A 27,343-nucleotide genomic window follows, 5' to 3' on the forward strand; every position below is an offset into this window, starting at 1 on the left:
CAGATTTCGTAGATGCCAATGCACAAATCAAAAATTGCATCCTAAAACCAAACAGCCATTTTCGAATTTCAAATGGCATGTGGCTTTGTTCATGGATGGCGGAAGAACTGAGGGAGCCTAGCTACTTATGTAGGTTAAATTGTTCATGTGAGTGTGGAGGATTTAGATTTAAACTCCCCTCAGCCCCACCCCACCCCACCAAACAATATTACTTCTTTTTGGTTTTGCTTTTGTTTTTAAGATTTTATTTATTTATTTGAGACAGACAGTGAGAGCAAGCGTGGGGTGGGGGAGGGGCAGAGGAACAAGCCGACTCCCCGCTGAGCAGGAAGCCTGACCAAGGGTCTGGATCCCATGAGCCTGGGATGGTGACCTGAGCCTAAGTTAGACGCTTAACCGACTGAGCTACCAAGGCACCCTAGTTTTTGTTGTGTTTTTTTTTTTTTAAGATTTTTATTTATTTATCTTAGAGAGAGAGAGAGCATGCATGTGGAGGGGGGTGCAGAGGGAGAAGGAGAGGGACAAGCCAATTCTGCGCTGAGCACAGAGCCCAATCTCATGACCCTGAGATCATGACCTGACCCGAAACCAAGTGTCAGACACTCAGCCAACTGAACCACCCAGGTGTCCCTACTTCTTTTTAGTTTTAAGTAACTAAAGGACTTGGAACATTTCTTAGGTGCTTCAATTTTATACTTAACATGTTGCGACATTACAGAGATCTTGCTTGGTAGCAAATGTGACAAAAGCTATGTGAAGAGCTCATACAAATAATAAAAAAGATCAAAATTAAAAATAAAGAGAGGATATAATAGCATTCAAAACTAATTTAATATTTATTATATGCCAGGCTCTCTTCTAAAAGCACAGGCTTTAGGGATAGAATTTTGGATTCAATTCCAACTCTGGTGGATTACTAGGAGAACTTTACAGAAGTTCCTTCACCTCTCTGGGGCTCACTTCCCTCACCTATAAAATTGGCATAAAATTAACTGCTTGGAGCTGTTGTGAAGAATTAATGCCTGTGTCATGCATAGAATACTGTCTAGCACATCCTAAGTACTAAGAAAATAACTCATCATTAGTGTTAACTATGATAACTATTAACAACTCTTTGCAGTAGTAATAACTCTTAGTATTAATAACTATTTTTAATTACTATCAGTGATAACTTTTATCATTAGTGATAACATGATTGGTTATAACTATGATAACTAGTGATAATATATAAATTTCATTACTTCCTTTTTTTAAATTTCATTACTTCTTAGGCATTATCTCTTCTAATTTAAAAATCTTCTTAGCTCTGATTCAAGTTTCCTCTGATAGCTGCTTAACCATACAAAGCCCAAAAAGAAAAAAAAAAAATTACCAGAGGTCATATGACCAATAATTGACAACACTGGGCAGAAGTTGTCTGTCCACCTCCAAAATGTGAGCATTACATGTTTCTACCTCTGAACATAAACAAATAGGTCAAAAACATTTAATAAGGCAGCTAGCATTTACTGAGCTCCTTCCATATTTCTTTCAGTATCAACATGCAGGGGCATGTGTGTGTCTGTAAGAGGGCAGCGGATAGGGAGGGGATGTTCCTTCAAAACCTCTACCAGCAACATTCTTTGCAAGTATTTTCGAGCATCCCAGACACTGAGAATGGTAAGCCAGATAGGATCCAAGCAGCATCCAAACACAAAGTTCCATTCATTCATCCATCTATATTTATTACCCATTTATTTATTATCAAATTGAATATTTACTACCTACCAGACATTGTTCAAGACTTGAGGGGCCAGTACTGAAAAAAAAAAATCATAAGAGCTTACAATTAAATGGAGAAGACAGCAATCAAACAAGTAAGTCATAACATTTATTAGTGTGAAAAGCTAGACTGTGTGTGATGGAGAATAACTTTAAATCTGAACATTTAGAATAAGATCTGAATGGCAAAAAAAATAAAAAAAAGGAAGCAGCTATGAAAAGATGATAGGAAAGTGCAATCGAGGAAGAGGAAACAGAGAAAATGAGCTTATATGGGAAAAACTTGGAATGTTTGTGGACTGAAAAAAAACAGTATGGGAGGGGTCTAGTAGATAAGGAGTAGAGAGGTAGGAAATAAGTTCAGAAAAGTAGGTGGGGGCCAAATTAAAGAGATCTTGATACGCCAGGATGAGTACATGAGAAGCCATGGAAGGGAGTATCTTTTTCCGTGATCCCGGCTACTGTATAAAATAAGGATTTGGGCAGGACAAAGGGAAAAAGAGACTCCTGAGAACTTAGGAGGTTCTGCAGGATTCCAGATGAGATATGAGGATGGATTGGACAAAAATAATTGTACTATAAGATGGAGGAAAGTGGACATAAGTGAGGATGAGCTTAAGAGGTAGAACTGACACTTTTTCTAAATGATTGTATGTAGACGTTCAGAGAAAGAGCAGAATCAAGGGCCATAACTCCTAATGGTCAGTGGTCAAAGTCTACCATTGAATCTAGATGCCAATGGGAAGGACAGCCAAGGTAGGTCCTAAGCCAGATATTTTTGGTGCCCATTGGGAGTTTGGGGGCATTTCCTCCATGAGGCTGCTGGGATGTGTGGGACAGATGGTGCTCTCTCCATCTCTAGATGCTGAAGCCACTCCTGATCATGTGGCCCCGCAGCTCCTGTTCCCGCAACCTGGGCCCAACCTACTTCTCTATCCTGAGGCTAATTCTGTGGTCTCTCAATCTTCCTGTGCAGCCAAAGACATCTTTCTAGTTTTAGGAGAGGTGACCTATTCTCTTACTCATTGCACATTCTTCCTAAGTTTCTTGCCTACACACCTAGGTCCCCATTTCCTGGGCCTAATCTTGAGGCTTCTAAAACACAAACACTATAATTTTTTTTTTATAAAGTCATTCCTTTTTTGAATCTGTTGAATATTTCCCCTCTTGTTGAATGTGTTGCCGACTAAATGGAGGGAAGAATCTGAGGGTAGATGAAAATTGCAAAAAAGTACACACACACACACACACACACACACACACACACACTGATGGATTTCAAAATCATTATCCTGGGGCACCTGGGGGGCTCAGTTGGTTGAGCATCTGACTCTTGGTTTTGGCTCAGGTCATGATCTTGGGGTTGTGAGATCGAGCCCTATGTCAGCTCCGTGCTCAACTCAGTGTCTGCTTGTCCCTCTCCCTCTGCTCCTCCCCCTGCTCTCTCTCTCTCTCAAATACATAAATAAATAAAATCTTTTTTAAAAAAATCACTATCCCTCCATGCTTACTTTGCCTTATTTAGTCTCAAATATCTCTCTTAGTTGTTACTAGCTCACTTTAAGCTCGTCCCTTGGCCTCTGTTGGTTTAATGTCCTCACACATTAAATTAGAATGAATAACCTTCAAATTCCTTTTAGATCCAAGCTAACTATAACTCTATTCTAGATTCTGGACAGAAACTTGTATTCATTTGCTGCTTACTATCTCCCAGGAGTTTTGGGAAAATATAGTGGAAGGTAGTCAGTCTAAATTGTAACTTGCACTTAGATTCAAGGATATTTGATGCGCTGATCAGTCAAGCCTGCTAGGATTGTATTTGAATTAGTGCACTAGGTATTTTCTAGAAAAGAAGTCCTTCTAAGAGCCCAGACACAAAATCTTAGCTATCCTGAGCTATCATGAGACTAGCAGGGGCCTGGTGGGAGATAGAATTGCCTAGTGGGAGCAGCTCATCTACCACTACTAAAGAGAAAAACTGAGATTGGAGGGAAAGAGGAAGAGAGAGACAGAAGGGAAAACGGAGAAGGTGAGAGGAGGAGGAGGAAGGGGAAGGAGAAGAAGCAAGGCAAAAGAAAGAAAATACAAGATATATATAATAAACTTATTCACACTACATATACAATATATCATGAAAAACCCACAGAGAAGTGCGAGGGGCCAGGGGATGAGAAAATGGTAATATGATTGGATATCATGCAACAGAAGCTAGGGAACACAATTTGCACCTCTAGTCTGTTATTCCAGAAACTAAAAATTTAAAAGGTGAAATAACTTTGCAACTATATAACTAGAAAAAGTAGAAAGGGTATTAATATATCCACTTAAAATATTTATTGAGCACTGACTATGGGATAGGCAGCGTATTAGACACTGAGGATACAGGGGTGACAGATGACATGGCTGATCTCAAAGAACTTATATGAAATAGCAATTAATAAACAAGTAAATATTAAGTATATAGGTATATTAGATAATGATAGGTAATACAGAAAAAAAAATGGAACAGGGTTAGAATGATAGAGAATGGAAGACAGCAGGGTAGGACAAACCATGTTATTTTCTATCAATGAAGTTCTCAATGTTAAATGGACTGATAAGGTTATTGAGCCAAAGTCTGAATAAATGTGACTGACAGCTGATATCCTAGTACCTGAGCATAACTTGCGCTTATTACATGTTCATGGTTCCAGAGACAGTTTTTTTTTTTTTTTTTTTCAAAGCTAGACAATGTAAACTTTTGATTACAGCATTGCTTCAGTCATGGTCTATTCCACATAGCATGTAAAATAATTTAAGTTGTGGATAAGATCAGGAAAAAAATTCTCTTCTAAGTATTGAAATTTTTAAATCATACAATTCTTCTACCTACTTGAATTGAATTATACCACCAAACATAATATTGCAAATAGGGGCCATACGGTGAAAAAAAAAATTTTTTTTTTTAGAGATTTTATTTATTTATTTGACCGAGGGAGACACAGCGAGAGAGGGAACACAAGCAGGCGGAGTGGGAGAGGGAGAAGCAGGCTTCCCGCCGAGCAGGGAGCCCGACGTGGGGCTCGATCCTAGGACCCTGGAATCATGACCCAGCCGAAGGCAGACGCTTAACGACTGAGCCACCCAGGCGCCCCCGGTGAAAAAAAATTTAAGGACATATAATATCAGAGGTAATCTAGAAATCTGGAATAAGTGATTGAAAGTCAGATAAGAAACAGCTTACATTTGCTCTTTAATTAGAGATTCTGTTACTGATATTTCATTTTCCTTAACACTAAAGGAATCTTTTCAAATGTTTTCTTTAAAATAGGTAATTCTGGCTTTAGTTCTTCTTGAATTGATTAAAGAGACTCTTGTTTGAATTTGCTTCAGCCTTGCAAGTCAAAATAACAATTGTGTTTTCATCTCCGCCCCTCCCCCCAAAAAAGAAAAAGTATTTTGCCAGATTTAGGGAGCTGCTCATATAATTGTCTCTGAAAATTCCTTAAATTAGAAAAGCACAAAATTTGAGATTTCCATTTCTAAACAGTGACCTCATGCTGAAATATTAGCAGGGAAATTGGCAGTTGCCAACCTCTAAAGTTTGGATGAGATATTTTCTGTATCACTGCCATCCCCACATGCAAATCACCCACTATCACCTTCAATCCTGGTAAGACGAACTGTGAGATCCAAAGTACAAAATACATAGGAATCATAGTTAACTATGTTAGGCTAAAGACTAATTTCCTGTAATAAACCTTCTAGTTCCCCCATGCCACTCTCTAGCTGCAAAATCTTGAATTTATCTTATGTCGATCATTGTTTCTTCATCTTTAAAAATGCTGTTAGTTAATGTATTTTTAAAAATCTCTTCGGGGTGCTGGTTAGCTCAGTCAGTAGACTGATCATGCGACTCTTGATCTCAGAATTGTGAGTTCAAGCCCCACATTGGGTGTAGAAATTACTTAAAAATCAAATCTTAAAAAAAAAAACAAACCTCTCTTTAAGCTCTAGTAGTCAAGTATTTATGCAAACTAAGATGTTTTGCTGGTTGGGAGATATTTAAATACTTTGAGTCAGACAAACATGAATTTGGATCTTTATTCATCAACTTACTAGTTGGGTTATCTTTGTCTCATTTTTTTTTCTTTAAAAATAGCATTCCTTGAAGGATAAATGAGGTAACACATGGGAAATACTTAGCTCAATGCCCAGCACTTAACAAAAATTCAATGTTCTCTACTTTATCCATGTGTTATGCTTCATATTTTCCAAAAGATTTCTGATAGAATTTGACCATCACTGCACTCATCACATTGCTAAGCAGGAGATGGTTTCTACAGAAAAAAGACAGGTAATTAGAGGTAGTGTTGGAAGAAAAGCTTGTACCTATATGACAGTATTTTTAAATTTAAAACCAATTTCCTCTTTGAATGAAATTACTTGCTCTACCAGTATTGTCTGGGTATTTGGAAATTTTCTGAAAATATTGTATTTGCTAGATTTTACTGTATAACAAACTACTTGTAAAACTTGGTGGCCTAAAACAATAATCACTTTATTGAGCCCACTGCTCTTTGGGTTGTCTGGGCAGTTTTTCTGGTCTGAACAGGCTGGGCTGATCTCTGTTAGGCCCTCTAATATGTCTGTGTCTAGCTGATGAGTCAGATGATGGCTGCAATATTTGGCACTTGGCAGGCTGTTGATCAGGGCAGCCAAAGTATTTGGGGTGACAGGACCTTGCTCTCTCATAATCCAGCAGATTTATTTGGGCTTCATGACTTAGTGGTGATTGCATTCTCACCAAAGCACTGAGAAGGCAATCCCCAATACATCTACAGAACATTCAGTTCTTATGTCACATTCACTATTATTCCATTGACCAAAGCTAGTTAGATGATCAAGGCTAGAGTCAATGTGGGAAGGTACTGCCTTTCTATTCTGAGCCATGAGTAAAGGAAACAGGATGATTGCATTTATTTTGCAAAAAATGAACCATGAATGTACAATGCTGTGCTTATCAGAACTAGTCAATATCTTAACATTTCTTTACAAAGTCAAATAAGATAGTTTGCTTAAAAGAGTGAATAATTATGGCCATCTTACTATTTATTTTAAAAAATTCTATAGCACTGACTCTTCACCAGCAACCCTGCCTTTTTTTCTCCCTTCATTCTTTCCTTTTCATACTTCATAATACACAAATCAAATTAAAGTAGGGTGTTCTGGGTGAGAAGAAGAAAAGAATAGCAGCCAAATATATTTTTTGATATTTTCTTGGCAAATCCCAAACAATTTGGTATTGCACTGCTTTTTCTTGATTTATACCTTAAAAAGGTGTACAAATGTAAAATTTTCAAACTGCTATTGGAAAGCTCAAATAGCAGTTTTGTTTTTGTCTTGTAAAACAATTATAAAGGGATACCCAGTGAAAAATATAACATTAACAATCTGGGAGTAAATATTTATGTTTTTCTAATTTATTGTCAACAGTTAAAATGAGAATACAGATAAGAAAAAAAATTATGAGTCTCCATTATTCCAATAATGTGAGTAAAGATAATTTTAATAATAGACTATAAGTCTGGCAATAATCATTTGGTGATTTTTCACCTCCTTTATATTCTCTTTCCCTCCCCACCTTCCAAATGCCCAGCATCATAAATCAAGCAGGAAAACAATTATGGAGAAGATTTACATGCATTTCATGCTTACTGTGTTTCAGACATTCTGCTAATTGTGTAATAATATTATCCCATATATTTTTATTTTGTAACATATTATTTGGGATGCCATAAACTGCTACGCAAACTACAATAAGATAAGAAATGGTTCATACTTGGTGTCATATGCCTATTACATTCTCAAACTCTTAGAAGTAAAATGTGTGGCTTAGTGGCTTTTAGTGGTAATAGAGAACAGTTATATAAAGAACCAGAATCAGATTATCATGACTGATCTTATTTCTCGAAAGTCTACAAAAAACATAAAATAATAGTAGATTTACAGATACTCCTTAATAAGTTAATAATTTCTCAGTATCTCATTCATCAAAAATTCATTAGCAATAATTTTTTGAGCAACCTCCACACTGTTTTCCAAAGTGGCTGTACCAACTTGCGTTCCCACCAACAGTGTAAGAGGGTTCCCCTTTCTCCACAACCTCTCCAACATTTGTTGTTTCTTGCCTTGTCAATTTTTGCCATTCTAACTGGTGTAAGGTGGTATCTCAATGTGGTTTTGATTTGTATTTCCCCAATGGTTAATGATGATGAACATTTTTTTCATGTGTCTGTTAGCCATTTGTATGGCTTCTTTGGAGAAGTGTGTGTTCATGTCTTCTGCCTTTTTTTTGACTTGATTATTTGTTTTTTGGGTGTTGAGTTTGAGAAGTTCTTTACAGATCTTGGATATCAGCCCTTTGTCTGTAGTGTCATTTGCAAAAGTCTCCCATTCCCTGGGTTGCCTCTTTGTTTTGTTGACCATTTCCTTTGTTGTGCAGAAGCTTTTTATCTTCATGAAGTCCCAAAAGTTCATTTTCACTTTTGTTTCCCTTGCCTTTGGAGACGTGTCTTGAAAGAAGTTGCTGTGGCTGATGTTGAAGAGGTTACTGCCTATGTTCTCCTCTAGGATTTTGATGGATTCCTGTCTCACATTGAGGTATTTCATCCATTTTGAGTTTATCTGTGTGTATGGTGTAAGAGAATAGTCGAGTTTCATTCTTCTATATAGCTGTCCAATTTTTTCAGCATCATTTATTGAAAAGACTATCTTCTTCACATTGCATATTTTTTCCTGCTTTGTCGAAGATTATTTGACCATAGAGTTGAGGGTCCTTATCTGGGATCTCTATTCTGTTCCATTGGTCTATATGTCTGTTTTTGTGCCAGTACCATACTGTCTTGATGATCACAGCTTTGTAATATAGCTTGCAATCAGGCAACAGGATGCCCAGCTTTGTTTTTCTTTTTCAACATTTCCTTGGTGATTCGGGGTCTTTTCTGGTTCCACACAAATTTTAGGATTGTTTGTTTCAGCACTTTGAAAAATGCTGTTGGTATTTTGATCGGGATGGCATTGAAAGTATAGATTGCTCTGGGACAGCACAGACATTTTAACAAAGTTTATTCTTCTGATCCATGAGCATGGAATGTTTTTCCATCTTTTTGTGTCTTCTTCAATTTCTTTCATGAGTGTTCCATAGTTCCTAGAGTATAGATCCTTCCCCTCTTTGGTTAGGTTTATTCTGAGGTATCTTATGGTTTTTGGTGCTTTTGTAAATGGAATCGTTTCTCTAATTTCTCTTTCTACAGTTGCACTCTTAGTGTATAACAAAGCAACTGATTTCTGTGCATTGATATTGTATCCTGCCACATTACTGAATTGCTGTATGAGTTCTAGTAATTTGGGAGGCGGAGTCTTTTGGGCTTTCCACATAAAGTATCACATCATCTGTGAAGAGAGAGTTTGACTTCTTCTTTGCCAATTTGAATACCTTTTATTTATTTTTGTTGTCTTATTGCTGTTGCTAGGACTTCTAGTACTATGTTGAACAATACTGGCCATCAGAAAGGATGAATATCCAATTTTTACATCAATGTGGATGGGACTGGAGGAGATTATGCTAAGTGAAATAAGTCAAGCAGAGAAAGTCAGTTATCATATGGTTTCACTTATTTGTGGAACATAAAGAATAGCGTGGAGGACATTAGGAGAAGGAAGGGAAAAATGAAGGGGGGAATCAGAAGGGGAGATGAACCATGAGAGACTATGGACTCCTGGAAACAAACTGAGGGTTTCAGTGGGGAGGGGTGGGGGGATGGGTTAGCCCGATGATGGGTATTAAGGAGGGGCATGTATTGCATGGAGCACTGGGTGTTATATGCAAACAATGAATCATGGAACACTACATCAAAAACTAATGATGTACTAAATGGTGACTAACATAACATAATAAAAATATAATAATTTTGTTGGCCTCATATTCCATTACATAAATATACTACCATTTATTTAATCAATCCCCCATTTAAAAATAATAAAGCATTGCTGTCACTACTGTTGATTATAATAAAATTGTAAGACCCTGGTAACTCAGGTTGTTTCTTTGTCTTTACAGTGTGGTACCTTTGGTTATTTAGAAACAACAGCTTGAATGAAGGAATGCATACTACCACAAGGGTTAGAGTCACAAATGGGTTACTAACTGTATAACTTGCAATTTTCCAAATTAACTTTAATGTAGATTAGAGTGTCAAAGAATGAGCAATAAAAACGTGCTAATTTGAAGCACTTGTGTGTGTATAATTTTAATATATAATATATAATTTTAATTTAAATATATAATATATAAATTTTTATGTGTGCTAATTTATTAATAAATACAGCATGATTTATATGTTCTACATGTGCTAGTTTGAAGCATATGTATATTTCACAGTTTTATATACATATATATGCTTCAAATTGGAATCTCAGGTAGAGGTGTGTGGCAGTCTTGCAAGATTGAGCCTTTAACCTGTGGAATCTGATGCTATCTCAAGGTAGATAGTGTCAGAAATTTACTTAAATTGTAGGACACTCAACTGATGTTGTAGAGAATTGCTCGGTATAGGGATAAAACCCACATGTTTGGTGTTAGAAGTGTTGTGAGTGTAGTAGTGGCCTGAGAGTAAGAAGGAGACACAGAAGGAATGTTTTTTCCCCATACAGAGGCCATCTTGGAAATAGTTTCACTCTTCTTGCTATTATTTTCCAGCATACTGGAAAGACAAAGAGCTAAGTTTTTCAGACTAGAATTATATATCTTAACTGTGTAATAGCATTTTCATTTCTGTGTTATCATTAACACTCTATTTCTATGTAATAAAATACATGGATGCAGATTAAAAACACTGGGAATAATTGTTAATTTGGAAATACTACTTCAGAGAAATTTGTGTATGCCTATGGTCTGCACATGTGTATGTATGTTTTCTTTTTTCTTTTTTTAATTTTTTAAAGATTTTATTTATTTTAGAGAGAAAGAGAGCAGAAGTTGGGGAGGAGGGGGAGAGGGAGAAGGAGAAGTAGACTCCCCACTGAGCAGGGAGTCCTACGCAGGGCTCATCCCAGGACCAGGATCATGACCTGAGCCAAAGGCAGATGCTTAACCGACTGAGCTACCCAGGTACCCCCATATGTTTTCTCTTTTATTTATTTTACTTTATTTAAATTCAATTAATTAACATATTGTGTATTATCAGTTTCAGAGGTAGAGTTCAGTGATTCATCAGTTGCATATAACACCCAATGATCATTACATCCTGTGCCCTCCTTAATGCCCATCACCCAGCTACCCCATCCAATCACCTCCCTCCCCTCCAGGAACCTTCAGTTTGTTCCCTATGATTAAGAGTCTCTTATGGTTTGTCTCCATCCCTGATTTTGTCTTATTTTATTTTTCCTTCCCTTCTGCTATGGTCCTCTGTTTTGTTTCTTAAATTCCACATATGAGTGAAATCGTATGATATTTGTCTTTCTCTGACTGACTTGCTTCACTTAGCATAATACCTTCCAGTTCCATGCACATTGTTGCAAATGGTAAAATTTCATTTTTTTGATGGCTGAGTAATATTCTATTGTGTGTGTACACCACATCTTCTTTATCCATTCATCTGTCAATGGACATCTGGGCTCTTTCCATAGTTTGGCTATTGTGGACATTGCTGCTATAAACACTGGAGTGCAGGTGTCCCTTTGGATCAGTTTCATATAACACCCAGTGCCCATCACATCATGTGCCCCCCTTAATGCCCATCACCCAGCTACCCAATCCCCCCACCCAGAAACCTTCAATTCGTTTCCTGTAGTTAAGAGCCTTTCATGGTTTGTCTCCCTCTCTGAAGACTTCCCATTCTGTTTTCCCTCCCTTCCCCTACAGTCCTCTGTACTGTTTCTTATATTTCACATATGAGTGAAGCCATATGATAATTGTCTTTCTCTGATTGACTTATTTCCCTCAGCATAATACCCTCCAGTTCCATCCAGGTCAATATAAATGGTAAATATCCATCCTTTCTGATGACTGCATAATATTCCACACACACACACACACACACACACACACACACACACACACACCATATCTTTATCCACTCAACTATTGAACATCTCAGCTATTTCCACAGTTTGGCTATTGTGAACATTGCTGCTATGAACATGGGGGTGCAGGTGCCCCTTCAGATCACTACATTTGTATCTTTGGGGTAAATACATAGTAGTGCAATTGCTGGATCGTATGGTAGCTCTATTTTCAACTGTTTGAGGAACCTCCATACTGTTTTCCAGAGTGGTTGCACCAGCTTGCATTCCCACCAACAGTGTAGCAGGGTTCCCTTTTCTCTGCATCCCCGCCAACATCTGTTGTTTCCTGACTTGTTAATTTTAGCCATTCTAACTGGTGTGAGGTGGTATCTCATTGCAGTTTTGATTTGTATTTCCCTGGTGCCGAGTGATGTGGAGCATTTTTTCATGTGTCTGTTGGCCATTTGTAAGTCTTCTTTGGAGAAATGTCTGTTTTCTCTTTTAAATAAACTTTTAAGGCTGTGTACCAATCATCAACATGACCACAATGCCAGAAGATACCCTAATAGGGAAAATATAGACACTTTTATTTAAATAAATAGTTAACAATATAATCTGTGAATTCTAAAGTTTGCAAGTTTTAAGTAATTATATTCCTAACCTTTTATGAAATGATTAGTAAAATAAATGCTAGAATTTTATTGCTTTTTCTAAATGGTGTTTTTAACCAATATCATGTTTTTTAAAGAAAATACTCTCTTATATCATACATGTTCAGTAAAAAGACTAAGTCTTTGTGATATTGTAAAAACTTATAAGCCTGACAGAATTAGATCCTTAAATATGAGAGATTAAAAATCTCTCAAAGATTAGAACATAATAGGTTGCAGAAATAACTAACATCTGGGATTGTTTTCTTGATTTTTCTTCTACCTCCTAAAAATATTTGTTCAATAGAATAACCAGATACAAATGACATATATAAAATCAGAGCTATTTGTCACAGACATATATATATATATATATATATATATATATATATATATATATATACACACACACACATATATATATATTTTATTTGATGAATTTAAGGATAAAATCCCATAGGATAGAATCTACCCTATCTATAGCCTATAGCATAAAGGAGAATAAAGCAATATTAATTAGGCAATACCATAATATTTTAGTATATCCCCTCTTTAGGCAATTTATGTTATTTGAGAACTCAAGGATTTCAAGGAGCAAAGTTTAGAATTCATAGGACATAAAGAAAAATATTGGAGTATTCAAGACTCTAGACAGTAGGGACGAATCTGTGTTTTTAATAAAAATCTAAATATGTCACTTATGAAATCTGTTTTCTGTAACAAATAAGAACTAGATTTACAATAATACTAGAATTATATATACAAATTCAGCTTAATTTCTGTGTAAAAATATGGAGAGATCAAGTAATTTGTGTCACTTTGCATAGTAATTTTATTATCTAATTTTAAATCTATTCATTTTCCTGATAATTTTTTTTCTTTGTATATAACCTTTTTTAAAAAGACACTAGGAATATCTTGGTTCTGTTTTATAAACATACCAAGAAAGGACTTGATCTCTTTAAATTTCTAGTGGCAAAGTTAGTTGTATTTTATGGGGGCACAAGCTACTAAGCTTGAAATAGCGGTTATAAAGGATCCCTTGAGAAGTAAGAAAACATTTTTTTTTTTGGAGATGGAAATGTATCAGTATTGATCTCTTTTTTTTCTTCTAACTATTGAAGGATCTGTCTAAATACTTGCAGGGCAAATCTATCTAAAAAATTATAAGATGTAAGTATTCTCTTCATTAATTTTCAGTGAGAAATGAAAACTTGAGGTAAACTATTTTTCAAGAGGAAGAATGATAATACAAATCTTGGTAAAAGCAGAATTTGCCAACAGCATTTTTTTTCTTGCCATATACGATTTAAAGACATCTTAATCAGATTATTCAGAGTTCATGTTAAAACTTGATAATTTTGTAAGAGTGTATTACGGTGTCAATTTTAGGTTGTTAACATAGGTTCTCATCTATTTGTTGCTGTTTTCTGTTGTTATAAACAGTATTTATCCTTTCTCACACTTCCTGATTCTTTTCATTGGTAGAGTGTGTTCTGTTTGTTTTTAGTTGTAAGGAATAGTGAAGTCAACAACAATCCAAGAATTTAGTATTATTCAGACTTGATTTAATCTCTTCTTATATAACCCACACATTATGGGAGAGTCCAATCAAAGAAGATGGGTCATTCTTCAGTATCTGCTCTTTCCTGATGGCTTTCCTGATAGTCAAAAGCATCTGTGGCCACCCTGGTGGAGCTTCATGGACTGGGAATGTTGTTCACAATTTTTTACTGAGGTCCTGGGGGCACTATTCTCTCAGGTAGGTTATTGAGATTTTCTCTCTCTCTCTCTGTCTCAGTTAATGAGATAAAGCATTAAATGAAAATGTCCCATAATGTGAAATATTTTACAAAGAGAAATTGGGAGTTCTGGTTTACCAGGTTTTGACTTTTTTAATGAACTTTGGTTTCTTTATTTGTGAATGTAGATTATGTGAAAGGCTACAGTCATTTTATCTTAAATAATGGATTGGATGGGGAGCAAGCCCCTCCCCCTGCCACCTCTTCTCTCAGAATCTAAAAGTTGCTAAAAGAGAAAGACAAATGAGTGCTTGTCTGGCAGTAGAAATTGGATCTCCTTTCAGGGCAACTCGAGCTCCAACTTGTTGCTTTATCATGTTGCTGAGATGGGTGCCCCATGAATAATAAAGCTACTGTGCTTTGAGTTATTATTGTGTGCTAGGCTCTATGCTAAGCACCCTTTATGGTTTCATTGAATTCTCACAGCAAATTATTCACATTTTCAGAAAAGGAGATTTAAGTCTCTAACAGTTAGTTTTTAAAAATGGATATGTCTAATACCAAAGGTCATGACAACTGAATTAAAGTGCTTTTGTGCCCTTTTCTGTTCCAGGATAATCCATTTGGATGGTTACAATTCATCTTCACCACTGTGATTAGTTTTTTTTTTTCCTTCAGATTCTGTCTCTGTATCTAGAGCATATGCGGATTATTAATTGTGTTAGTTAGAATGGGCTATATTATACTCCAGTAACAAGAAACTCAGAATCACAATGACTTAAAGCAACAGGGATTTATTGCTGTTCATGCTGCATGTCCTTCTCTGGTTGGCTAGGGATTCTGCTTCACAATATCCAGACTCCCATGACCAAGGTTACTTTTCTGATTAATCAATATAACATCATCATTTTTCATGCGATAAAATAACATTTTATGTCATCTGTTATATAGATATGCCCTAACTTTTTTTTTAACAAATCCCCAATTATTTCATCTAGGATGGTTTTGCCATTTTAGCTGATATTTCTACCCTCCTGACAAGTGGTGTTCTCTAGTGGCTAAGAGCACAGTCCCCAGGAACCAGAAACTTTGGGTTCGCAGCCTTGTGTGCCAATAGCTATGTGAGCCATTTAGGTAAGCTGCTTGAACTTCCTGTGCCTCACTTCATCTGTGAAATATAATTGTACCTGTCTCATAGGATTGCTGTGTGAATTTATTGAGGTTGAACATAAAGTATATAGACCGTGGCTGACTTATGGTAGGCACCATATATGTTAGCTAATAATTTATGATTAAGAAATAATACTACTTAGGAATAGAATTTTTGAGTGAAAGATTATTGTAAATATTAGGGCTTTAAATGTATAAAACAAAATTAGAATTTTTTAAATTTAGAAACTTAAAGTATAATAAAGGATTCCCTGAGAAGATCTAAAGCTAATCTATGGGGCAGATTATATTATATTTACTAATAAAGTATAGGGAACTGACATAACCTGAAGCTACATGTGGATAGGTCAGAGTCTTTTCAATACTATTTTCTTCCTACATAGCCCTGGATCTGCAATCTCCTTTTATCAACTTCCCCTTATATTCTGGCCTGTGTCCCATACTGAACCATAGGAATATCTGATCTTTGTTAAAAAGCTTATTTCTGAATCTCAGCCTCATCCTGATAGGGCAGGTTCATCCATCAGTTCCACCTTCAGACCTTTATAATTTCACTGTATAAAGCTGAGAAAAATACAATTCAATTTAACAATCATTCTTGATACATGCAGGTCTCAGTTCCCTGCTCCTGTGCAGTAGCTTTGTCTCAGTCTCCTGTTCTTTCTGTTCCAAGGTTTTCATTTTTTTTTTTTTTAAGTAAGCTCTATACCCAACATGGGGCTTGAACTCATGACCTCAAGATCAAGAGTCACATGCTCTACCTACTGAGCCAGCCAGGCACCCCAATTGTTCCAAGGCTTTCAGAAGGATATTCTTCTCAGACATTTGATATCTCCCATTAATATTTACATTTCATATCATAAAGCTATCATTTATCTGCTTTTTTTTAACAGAAGGCGGTGTAGTTTCCAAAATGAAATGTATCATTATAGTGCATTCTATATGTTGCTAAGATTATCACTGTACTTACTATTTGACTTGTTTTGTTTTTCCTGAAGAGTCTAAAAGCCTTATGTTATTTCCTGTCACTCCATGTACTTAATGTGTTTTGCTTTTCATAAAGAATATGCACATTGCAGGAAAGCAAATAGTAAAATTTGCATCTAAATTTCCCAAAGAAGTGGGTAAGTTGACTACTATAGCCTTATAATACGTGTGGCCACACATCAGTGTAATCTGAGAGACCAGCAATCCTCACACTGATGGATGGAAAGATTTAGATACCATTGACTTAAAAGCCCAAAGTCCACTGAAAAGGCAGAGCCTAGATTTAGCTCTTTGTTTCCTGACACATCTGACTAGCATTTGGTTAATGTCAGTGTCTTGCTAATACATTTAGTACAATCTCTTCCTCAGCATGATTAACTCTAATAGGGCTGCTGCTGAAAAGGTGTGCTTAATGTATTGTAAAGGGTCACAGATGGGGAGTATTAAGTCCAAGATGCCCAGCTAGCTAGACTATGAAAAATATAATCCATATTTAATATCCTTTCCCATTAACAGTAACAGTCATATATAAGCAATTTCAGTTAAAAACTAATCTAGAGCAGCAACAAAGTTAGATGGCATCCCTACTGACAAAAGGTAGGGCTCTATTAGTCTCACCCACTACTGGCTGTTCACCAATGTTGGTAGAGATTAATGAGTCTTATGATAACAGGGTAACTAATGCAGATATTTGGTATAAGGTTACTCAAGAAAAACAAAATAAAAGAGGGCCAAGTTTATTCAACACCTCTAGCCCAGTTCTTTTGAAAAACATGATTTAAAAATCATCTACCTTAATGTGCACTCATGTGGTCATTTCTTTTTCTTCTATTTCCAACATTATGTTTATAGGGCAATTTATTTCTTCAGTATAAATTCAACCTCTTTCAAAAAATGGCTTTTTCTGGATCATCTGATTTTGTTTAGTGGGATTAATTAAATTTACTTTATTCCACTTTCTTCTTCTGGTAGTATACTATAAAAATTACGTAATGCATTTACTAATTTGCAACCAGGGCAAGTAAAATGAACACACAGTCTACAGCCCTGAAAGATATGATTACATCTTAAAGAAAACATAACATGAATTAGTTATATTGAAACCATCAAGGTGCCTACAACAGTAAGGTACCCAGGCTTGACTATCCTGTCACTTCAGGTTTAGTAGGAATTTTCCATATGTGTTGGAGACTTTTTGTGCTCACAGCCTCTGACAGTTCTCCACCCATCTTCCATGGGATATTATTAGCCTAGTGTACCTTCATAACTGGTATTTATTCATTCAGTCAGTATTTATTAATCACTATACCAGTCAATGTGCTAAGAGTTAGTGACAATTGTAAACAAAATGAGACATCAAAACTCTAATCTTGTAATTCTAACCTTAGTAGGCTGGTAGGGAGACAAGCTATTCAACAAATACAAATACAAAAGTGTATATAAATTGTCATGAGTTTTGTAAGAATACTTCATATAAATATCTGATCAGGACCTTATGTTATAAAGTCAGCAATGCGCTGGTTTAAATTGGGTGGAATGGAGAAAGTCTTCTAGAAGGAGTACACGAATGTGGGGCAGTAAGAGTGTTAACCAGAGTTGGGGAAATTTTCCAGACACAAGGAAGGGCACATAAGTTTTTGGGTGGTAACAAGTTTGGTGCCGTCAGGAAACTGAAAGGTGGTCTGAGTTAAAAAAAAAAAAATGTCTTTTGCATGGTTAATCTTGGAGCACAAATTATAAACAGGTGGTAAAGGATAAGTGCACACATTCTGAATTCAGCTTGCTCTGGGTTAACACAAAAGTCTTATTTCACAGTTTTTGCTGGATTTCTGTCCAAGACAGGCTTTTCTCAGACCCAGGTCTTGGAAAGAACAGTGTCCAATCTCCCCATCACAGTCTGCATCCGAATGGACTGTTTCTACCTACAATTGCCTCACATGGAGCTGTTTGCTGCTTTACCATGAATCTCTTGCCCATAATCGCTTCAGGTACCCTCTATATCCCAGTCAAGTTTGACCCACCACTGGATTTCTGTCTTCTTACTCCAAAAGAATGGAAGAGATTCTCAACTCCTTTTTTTCATCATCCTCCACAGACATTTCTTGCTTGTTCTGCCCCTCTTCACCTCTGGAAATAAACAATTGCTAAACTTCTTCACTTGTTAGTCCTTATCTCTTGTCAATCAAATGTCTTATATCCTTATAATCAGTTTACCTAAATTACACTTAAGACAGGTAAGGGTATTTTTTTCTTAATAGCATCTCTTATTGTCTATGTATCATGTAAAACACATTAAGATATAGTGCAGAATGAAACAGACTAGAGTTTAGAGTCAAGTAATCAAATAAATATGCAAATTATAATTACAAACTATAATAAATATACATATATATATAATTTAATATATAATATATAATATAATGGTCATGACTGGATACATAGTGGGTGTAGCTATGAATTAACTTCTCTGCTCTGGCAGGTCAGCAGAACAGGACCAGGGCCTGTGGAGCTTATTGTTTGAGGACTTAAATCAGGCCAGCTGTGCACTGAATTCCCTGGTCAAGTGAGGCTACTGGTTTTGCTCTCCCGACAGGGAAAGCCATGGGCTGTGCTCTCTGTTCAAGTGCCACTGTATATAGGGTTGTTGAATGGTCTGTGGAGCTTCTTGTATGCTCTGGTTAGCTTCCTTGATTGGCCAGGCTGAAGGATATTTTCAGCAATGAGCAGGTCTCAAAGATACCCTGCCTGAGGCCCAGTGGGAAAAATAACTCTAAAGAGCTTATAGAGCTCTTTATTTGTTGTCTTAACTCATATGCACCCCAGGTTCCCTGACCAAACAGGCCACTGGCTTTGCTCTGCAAATTGACAGCTCTTCAGGCCTACCTTTCATTTCGAGCACACAGCTTCCATGGGTTATCACCAGTTCTTCTGGTCCAATGGGGCCAGAAGAGTCTGTCCACAGCAAGCAGGGCTATGTTTTAGCTCCGTTGCCTGTGTAGAAGGGGAAGGGGCTACTCTGGGCTATCTCAAACTCCTAAACAGGCTCTCTGGTTGGGAGGCGCCCAGAGCTACCCTCAGTCTTGGCTATTAATTAGCCCCTGCATGTGTAGCAAGGGAATGCTCCAAGCTCAGTATTGGCTTTGCTGTGGGGGGAGGGAGTTCAGCTCTGCCTGCCCACCTCTCAGCTCAAGGCGCTGCTGAGCTACACAGCTTCCAGGAGTTGTCACCAGTCCTTCTGGTCAGATGCAGCCGGAAGACATTCTCCATAGGTGATGAGGCTGTTATTCAGCTCCTTGCCTGACTGGGGGCAAATTAGAGCTAACAAATCTCCTCATTCCAGGATCTGAATCAGGCATATCTGCACCCCACCAAGTTCTCTGGTCAGAATACATCTCAACTTGGTTCTGCAGATGAGCATAACCACTGGTTGGGATTACTACTTGGGGACTGCAGATATGAATTCAGTCTGCCAAAATCCATGTGTGTTCATTATTGCAAGCTCCTTCACATTGCTTATCACAGTCAGATTCCCAGTGGCTGGGCCTCATAGAACCCCCTGCAGTCCCCGTGTGGGGGATCAGTGTAGCAGCTATAACAGAGTAACCCCCAATGCTGGTGGAGGGCTCGTTGTCCCGTGGGGGTTCCCTTTTCCCACTGGAGGAACCAGAGGCTCAAGAGACACCTCTCTGCATGGTGCTGCACTGGCCCAGGGGAGGGTCAATGCAGTCAATGTGTAGTCACTTTTCCTACCCTTCAATGCAGTCTCTCTTGGGCTCTGAGGTGCAGGGCCTCAACCTCAACCCCCTAGTCTAGGATTCTCTCAGTGGTGTCTTGTTCTTGAATAGTTGTTAGTCATTCTTCTTGTGTGGAGAAATGAAGTCAGAAATAACCTATGTAGCTGTCTGATGTCACTCCAAGGCTGGTTTTTAATCCAGCTCTATTCAATTCAATAGGGAGAGATTCTGAATGTCTTAGTCTTAAGATTGAATAAGCAGGAAGATGATACAGACAAGAAAACAAAGACAATATTCATACTTCAACATCTATGAGTAAATCCTAAATGAAATGAGATTCTGGATAATCAAAGGCAAGAATTATGTCTTCTATGTCCTTTTAGATTGGAACTGAGAAGGACCCACAGGTGCATACTGGATGCCTGATTCAGGTAGCAGAAGTGGCTTATTGAGGAAGAGAGATAAAAGTCATCTAAAGATCTGGTAGAAAATGTGAAAAACACATATTTTAGGCTTTGCACATGACAGGACTTAGGTGATAAAAATGGTCCTTTCTCTCTTTTATTCTCTAATCATTATATTCTATTACCTCTTTCATGTCTTTCTGGGAACTCTTTCTTTATAAATAATAAAATCTAAACCCAACACAATAACAAGAACAAATAGAAAATGCTACATGCTGAGTAAATAATTTTGAAATCTTGTGAGATTGAATCAATGTACACAGCAACCCAGCTACTTATATATTTGTTAGGTCTGTTTTGTTCATGCTCGGTGTCATGCTAAGGACAGTGAAGCATAGGAAAAAAAGAGATATCAAGTGATTCATTCATTCAATCTATATTTATTCAGCATCAAGTATGCACAAGGCACTGTGAGAGATTCTGCAAATAGAGGAATAAACAAGGTAAAAGGATTCCTTGCCCTCATGTAGCTTATATTCTCCAGATATGCAGCATTATAATACAACTCATTCTACAGATAATCAGTTATAATTCTGATATATCTGTGAAGGAGAATTACAGGATGCTAAGGAATATCCAGAAGGAGAATATGACCAAGAATATGTGTGTGTGTGTGTGTGTGTGTGTGTGTGTGTGTGTGTATGCGTGCATGAGTGTGCTTTGGGGCAAAGGAGCAGATTGGAAAGGATCCCCCAAGGAGATGATATCTTGAGTCAAGACTACAATGAGTAGAACTTAACTAAGAAGGAGAGCAGCTGGTGAGCAGACCCTATGGTTGTATAAGGTCTCTGTGGATCGAACTCAGAAGGCAAGGTCATCAAGGCATGAAGTCAGGCCACAAAGTTTGGCATGGGCTAGATAATGTAGAGCCTGATAATGATTTGGGTGATTTTTTTTTGTGTGTGTGACTACTATATGGAAAGATGTTGATGGGTAACCTGGAATGATCGATGTTTTTGAAAGATCACTCTGCCTGTAAGATAGATCATGGAAAAGGCAGGATCAAAATGGAGTACAGGAGGACCAGTTGGCAGTCTGTATTGGTATATCATAAAGCAATATTGGTAGCTCAGATGAGAATGACAGAGTGGATATGGAGAGAGTAGACAGATTTGGAAAATATTCTAGGAACTAACATTGGCACAGTTTAATAATTGACAATATAAATGGTGAGAAGGGGGAGTGTCAAAATGACTTCTACGTTTCTTGTCTCATTTTGGAATTTACCATTTTGAAGAAAAACAAGAAATGACTGATATTTCTTCAAGATTTCTGAATCTCTGACATAGAAATTTGTCTCTTCATTTTGATAGTTGTGAAGATGCTCTTTAGTAAAATTAGATAGACATACTCCCTGGTAGATAGGGCTCTGATCTTTCTAAGGATTACATCAGATTCTTTTCTTTAAGTGGGTTGGGGAGTGCATGATGGTTCCTTAGAGAAAAAAAAAATTGGAGAAGCAGTGGTTAGGTGGCAGTGATAAAATGTGTTAATGGAGCCTATACACTTGTCAGTTGGCAGTGACCTATATTGTGGAACTGTGCTACCATTTCTGACAGTTTCATTAGGCAAGTCAAATTCAGGGTTGTCAAGAGAGCTAAGCTCCCTTCTTTGGTTTAAAAACTGGTCTGAAAGTCTGCCTTGGTACATGTGCCGGGATTGCTATCCTTAGAAAGGTCTGCTTACAAAGTTGTCTCTTAGCGGGTATCAGGAACTTGACTAGCAAATAGTTCCCTACACGGATACAAAACTTTTCCTAGATGGTAAAAGTGGCTCATGGTGCCTAAACTGTTTGTATAAACAATATCGTTTATGCTGAACACCTGCTTTTCTTTTTGGAGTCTGAAATTTTGGTACGTGCTATGCAGAGTGTACCCATGTTGCCAGCCCCTAATAAAATCCCTGGCAGAGTCTCTAACAAGCTTCCCTGGTAGATAACATTTCACACATGTTGTTACAACTCATAGGGTGAGGGAATTAAGCACATTCTGTCTGACTCCATGGAGAGACAATTCTTGGTAGCTTGGGTCTAATGTTTCCTTTGAACTTTGCCCCGTGTGCCTTTTCCCTTTGCTGATTTTGCTTTGTATCTTTTCACTGTAATAAATTGTGGCCAAGAGCATGACTATAGGCTGAGTCCTATGAGTCCTTATAAGGAATCATCAAAACTGGGGTGGTCGTGGGGACCTCTGACACAGAAAAATCACTGGAGAATATTATCTTGCTATTACTTGCTATTAAGTTACTCCTATAAGCAGACATTGGGCATGGATTATCAATATAATAATTCATGAGAGTAATGATCTTATCATGTAATTTTGGTGGAGATTATTTAGGACAATCTCAAATATGAAAGAATCCCCTTAATATATCTCAAATTTGCCAGATTCACCTAAAGAAGGTAGAAGTATGATTAGACATCATAATTTTGCATGTGAACATCTTCAGTAAAATGAAACTATCACTAACTTAAGTCCTTTGGACCCTGTTTTCATTAAGGTTTCTTTATTGCTCACATTCATGTGTTCGATGTTATATTCAGACCACAAAGCTTTTCCACAAGCAGGCTCTAGTATTGAAAATGTTTCATGTACAAAGCTAAAATATCTCATTGAAACGGGGAAATGAACAAGATATAGGAAACGGCTGTGAGCTGCTTCATGCTAAAAGCCTCTGGGCCACAAAAGATGGAATGGCACCTGTAATATTTTCAACCATAAGTGACCCCTGAATTTGAATTGTGCTTATGGAAATGGCAATGTTCTTTCATTTACGTAATTACTAAACCTCTTAGAGCACCTTATGTGTGCAGGGTCCAAGATTCTTATTACCTTTTGAAGCCTTTATTACCCTGCACAAATTTAGCACTCACTCTTAAATGCTCTGCTTTGTCAAATTCTCATAAAATATCAATAACATGCCCTGAGGAATTTTCTACTTTTTTTTCTTTTTCCTCTAGAGCTATCCCAGAGTTCTTTAATTTCTGGTTATGATTTTTAGGTTGAAACATGATAATCTACCTGTTAAGTGTCTTCCTTATCCTACCCTATGATTGGATTGGATTGACTGTGTGTGTGTGTGTGTGTGTGTGTGTGTGTGTGTGTGTTTCTACTAAGATGTCCTTGGGTAAGGATAAAAACTAATTGTGAATTACTCCAAACTTTGCCTCATATAATCTTTTTTTAACTCATTCTTAAGCTCACTTATGATATGAAAATAAAAACTAAATATTGACCAAGGGTATATTACTCTCCCGGTACCGTTCTAAATCTATTAAACTTCCCAACTCATTTAACCTCACAGTAGCTTATGAGATAGGTGCTGCTATTATCTTCATTGTGTTAATGGGGAAACAAGACACAGAGGTGTTAAAGACACTTGCTCAGGGTGACACAGCTACTCAGAGGCAGAGACAGGGTGGCAGGACAGGGGGCAGTCTGGTTCTCAGAACGTGAACTCTTTATCTTTGCCATTCACACTGCCTTTGAACATCCTCATGTTTTTCATTTTCACCACCTCAGCTAGGAGTCTGGCTGCCTCTGACCACATTCTGTTCATCTCCACAGTTCTATGTCTGTCTACATTTTTGCCCTTGATACAGCTTGCCCTGTGCGTTCTCATTCCATGATGCTCTTCACTCATGCTCTCTCTTCCAGAAAAGCTTTTCACAGTCTGATGGGCAGCCTGGGAAACACTGCACAGGCAGCACAGGAACAATCTTTGTCCATGGGGCTCAGGCTGTGAACAAAGTGTAAAAGATAACTTCTGATTCCATGGCTTCCAATGAGTTAGCCTCTCTTGCCCTAGTGTAAAGAAGGGGAGCTACACCCACAATCCAGATTTCTAACATCAACCAATATAATTCTAGAAGACAACGATTCCAACAAAACAGGACCCAGCATTGCTTGCCTAGTGTTAAATCTATATTCAGACTCTAGGTCGTGTCAGACAGTTTTAAATACAAGTCGTCAATTTTGAGTGGAAGGATTTAGAACATTTTCCCTTCCAGTGAAATCACATAATCCTCATTAAAATGTTATCTTATGGTTCAAATGATTAGCAAGTACTACATTCTCTGAATCCAAGAAGCCTGAAATTTTGTAGATGAATAAAATTCCACCAAGTACGACATGTTTTGTTAACAGAAATCTTCCCAGCTTATCAGTATAGGATCCTATTATTCTTTTAGGCTTCTGTTACTTCTCAGTCATTTCATACATATTTTTTCCCAGCCTCCAGTATTCCATCTCAGGAATAAAAGGTATTTCAAAGCAAATTGAAAAGTGCTTATTGTACAGTACCATCAATTTCCTCATTCTCTCCCTATAAATCTATAAGGTGAACCTGATGGCAAATCTTTAGGTTTTTCAAGCATAAATTTCAGGCATTGTAAATGACAGCTATTTTGAAACTTTTTGTCCTCTCTTCTGAGCAAGTTTTTAAGTTTATTTTCTAAAATGTTAATACTAAAAATACATTAAAAAAGCCTGACAGAAAGAAACAAATTTAAGCTAATGATAAAACCCACCAACCCTAAACATTCTTCAGATAAATTAACTTATTTAATGAGGTCCAGATTTTGACCATTTCTCAGTTGTTGCTTATATATGGATTCTTTTGAAAATATTAAGAAAAAAATAAGGTTAGTTGGAATTATTTGGATGGGAAAAAAAACTTATGTAATACTCAACAATGTCCTTTACCAAATTAAGTATTAATGAATATGAAATTGTATTTTACAATGTTGGCTACAGATTTCATAAAGCAGAAGGATTCCGTGTAAAGAGCATGATAGAATCTATATTTTATAAAATTGCGTGATTTGCATCCTACTCACATTTGCTGAGTATCTGTAACAACAAATAACTACATAGGTAGGTAGTAAGAAGGCAAATACTTAGAAAATATTACAGACAGGTGGCTGGCTGGCTGGATTTAGCACTGGTTATATGTATAGCAAGGACTGTGTGTTGTCTCCCTCATTTCTTACCCTGAGCTCTAGATTCATATAGGCCCACTTGATTGGTTAAAAGGTATCACAAACTTAACATATCCAAAGTCTTTAATTTTTTACTCCACTTGTCTGTTTCATTCCATTCTCACCGACCTCCCAACCAACTCCTTCCCAGTGTTCCATATAACAGTTATTTGCATCACTGCTCATCCAGTTAGTTTCCCAGTTCAAAAGCGAATGGGTCATCCAGAATACCTTTCTTCAGCACAATTTCCCAGTATCCAATATGTCAGAAAATCCTGTGTGCTCTACCCCAAAATATATATCAAATCCTACCACTTCTCACTATTTCCACAACCATTTATTCAAATCCCTGGCCAACCTATACCTGAGCAAAAACATCCTATTATTTCCCAGCCTCTATTCTCCTCTTCTATGACCAATTTAAAACAGCAGGAAATAGGATCTTAACATTTAAATCTTATTATTCCCCTGATTGAAATGCTTCAGTAGTTTTCGATTGCAATTAGAAAAAAAAATCTAAATTTCTCATGATGTCCAGTGTTGGTCTCTTTTTTACCTCACCCAGGTTCTCTCTTACTGTTCATTGTCTTTCTTGCCCTGCTCCATGCAGATAATCTTCCAACATGTCGAGCTCTTTGTCTTAAGATTTTTCACTAGCTGTTCTTTCTGCCCAGAAAGCTATTCTCCCAGTCCTTTGCCTGGCTAGCTTATTTTCGTCATCTGCATCTCTATTCAAATATTTTCTACTCAGAGAGGGCTTCTTAACCATTCTAATTAAATTAGCTATCATTACCCCCTTTTCATTACCCGGCTTTATTTTCTTCAAGTCACCTATAATTATCTGGAATTATCCTATTTATATGTGCATTTATGTGTTTAATAGCTTTCTTCTCTCAATAAAATGTAAGCTTCATGAGGCAAGGTGTGTGTGTGTGTGTGTGTGTGTGTGTGTGTGTGTGTGTTTAAGATTTTATTTAATTATTTGAAAGAGTGAGGGCAAGAGCAAGTGGGGGGAGGGAGAGGGACAAGCAGAGACTCTGCACTGAGCGCGGAGCCCAACATGGTGAGTCTCAATCCCAAGACACTGAGATCATGACCTGAGCCGAAATCAAGGTTCAGATGCTTAACTGACTAAGCCACACAGGTGCCCTGGTCTGTCTGATTTATTTACTTCTGTGTTCCCTGTGCCCAATGTGGGGATGCTACACAGTAGGAGCTCAAATAATATTTGTTGAATGAATGAATGAATGAAATAAATAGATCATATCAGATAATTTGCACAACCACCCTGTAGGATTAGTGGCGTCACCATTGAAGTTTCAGGGCTGCAGATTATCTTTCTGAAATCACATCTGGTTAAACCCAGGACTCATGACACAATTTCTAGATTCGTTCCAATTAATGAGGGTTCCTCTCAAAAGTTTCTCCACAGTGAACAGACAGTTGGATTGATGTTCAAATTAAACTGTATCACTTGATACTGTCCCAACTCACCTTAAGAAGAAGCTAACTTCCCATATGCCTTAAAGATCAATCTATGTGAGGACAAAGACTTGAGGATTTTTTACTGCCAATGCAGAATAAGAACAACCCTAGAACTATAAATTAACCGGACATAATTTTGGGTGTCTTTTGTTATCTAGAGCCCTTCCCTGAACGAGAAAATAAATGGGGAGAAAATATAAGTGAAAAGGAACAGCCTTCATCTGGGATATACAGCAAACATAATGGAAAATGTAGGCATGTGCCAGCCACAGCTGGAGAATTTCAGAGCCTGGAGACCATGAACATTCAAGAAAGGATTTGTCAG

Source organism: Zalophus californianus, chromosome 9 (genome assembly GCF_009762305.2).
Source record: "Zalophus californianus isolate mZalCal1 chromosome 9, mZalCal1.pri.v2, whole genome shotgun sequence".
Lineage (NCBI taxonomy): Eukaryota > Metazoa > Chordata > Mammalia > Carnivora > Otariidae > Zalophus > Zalophus californianus.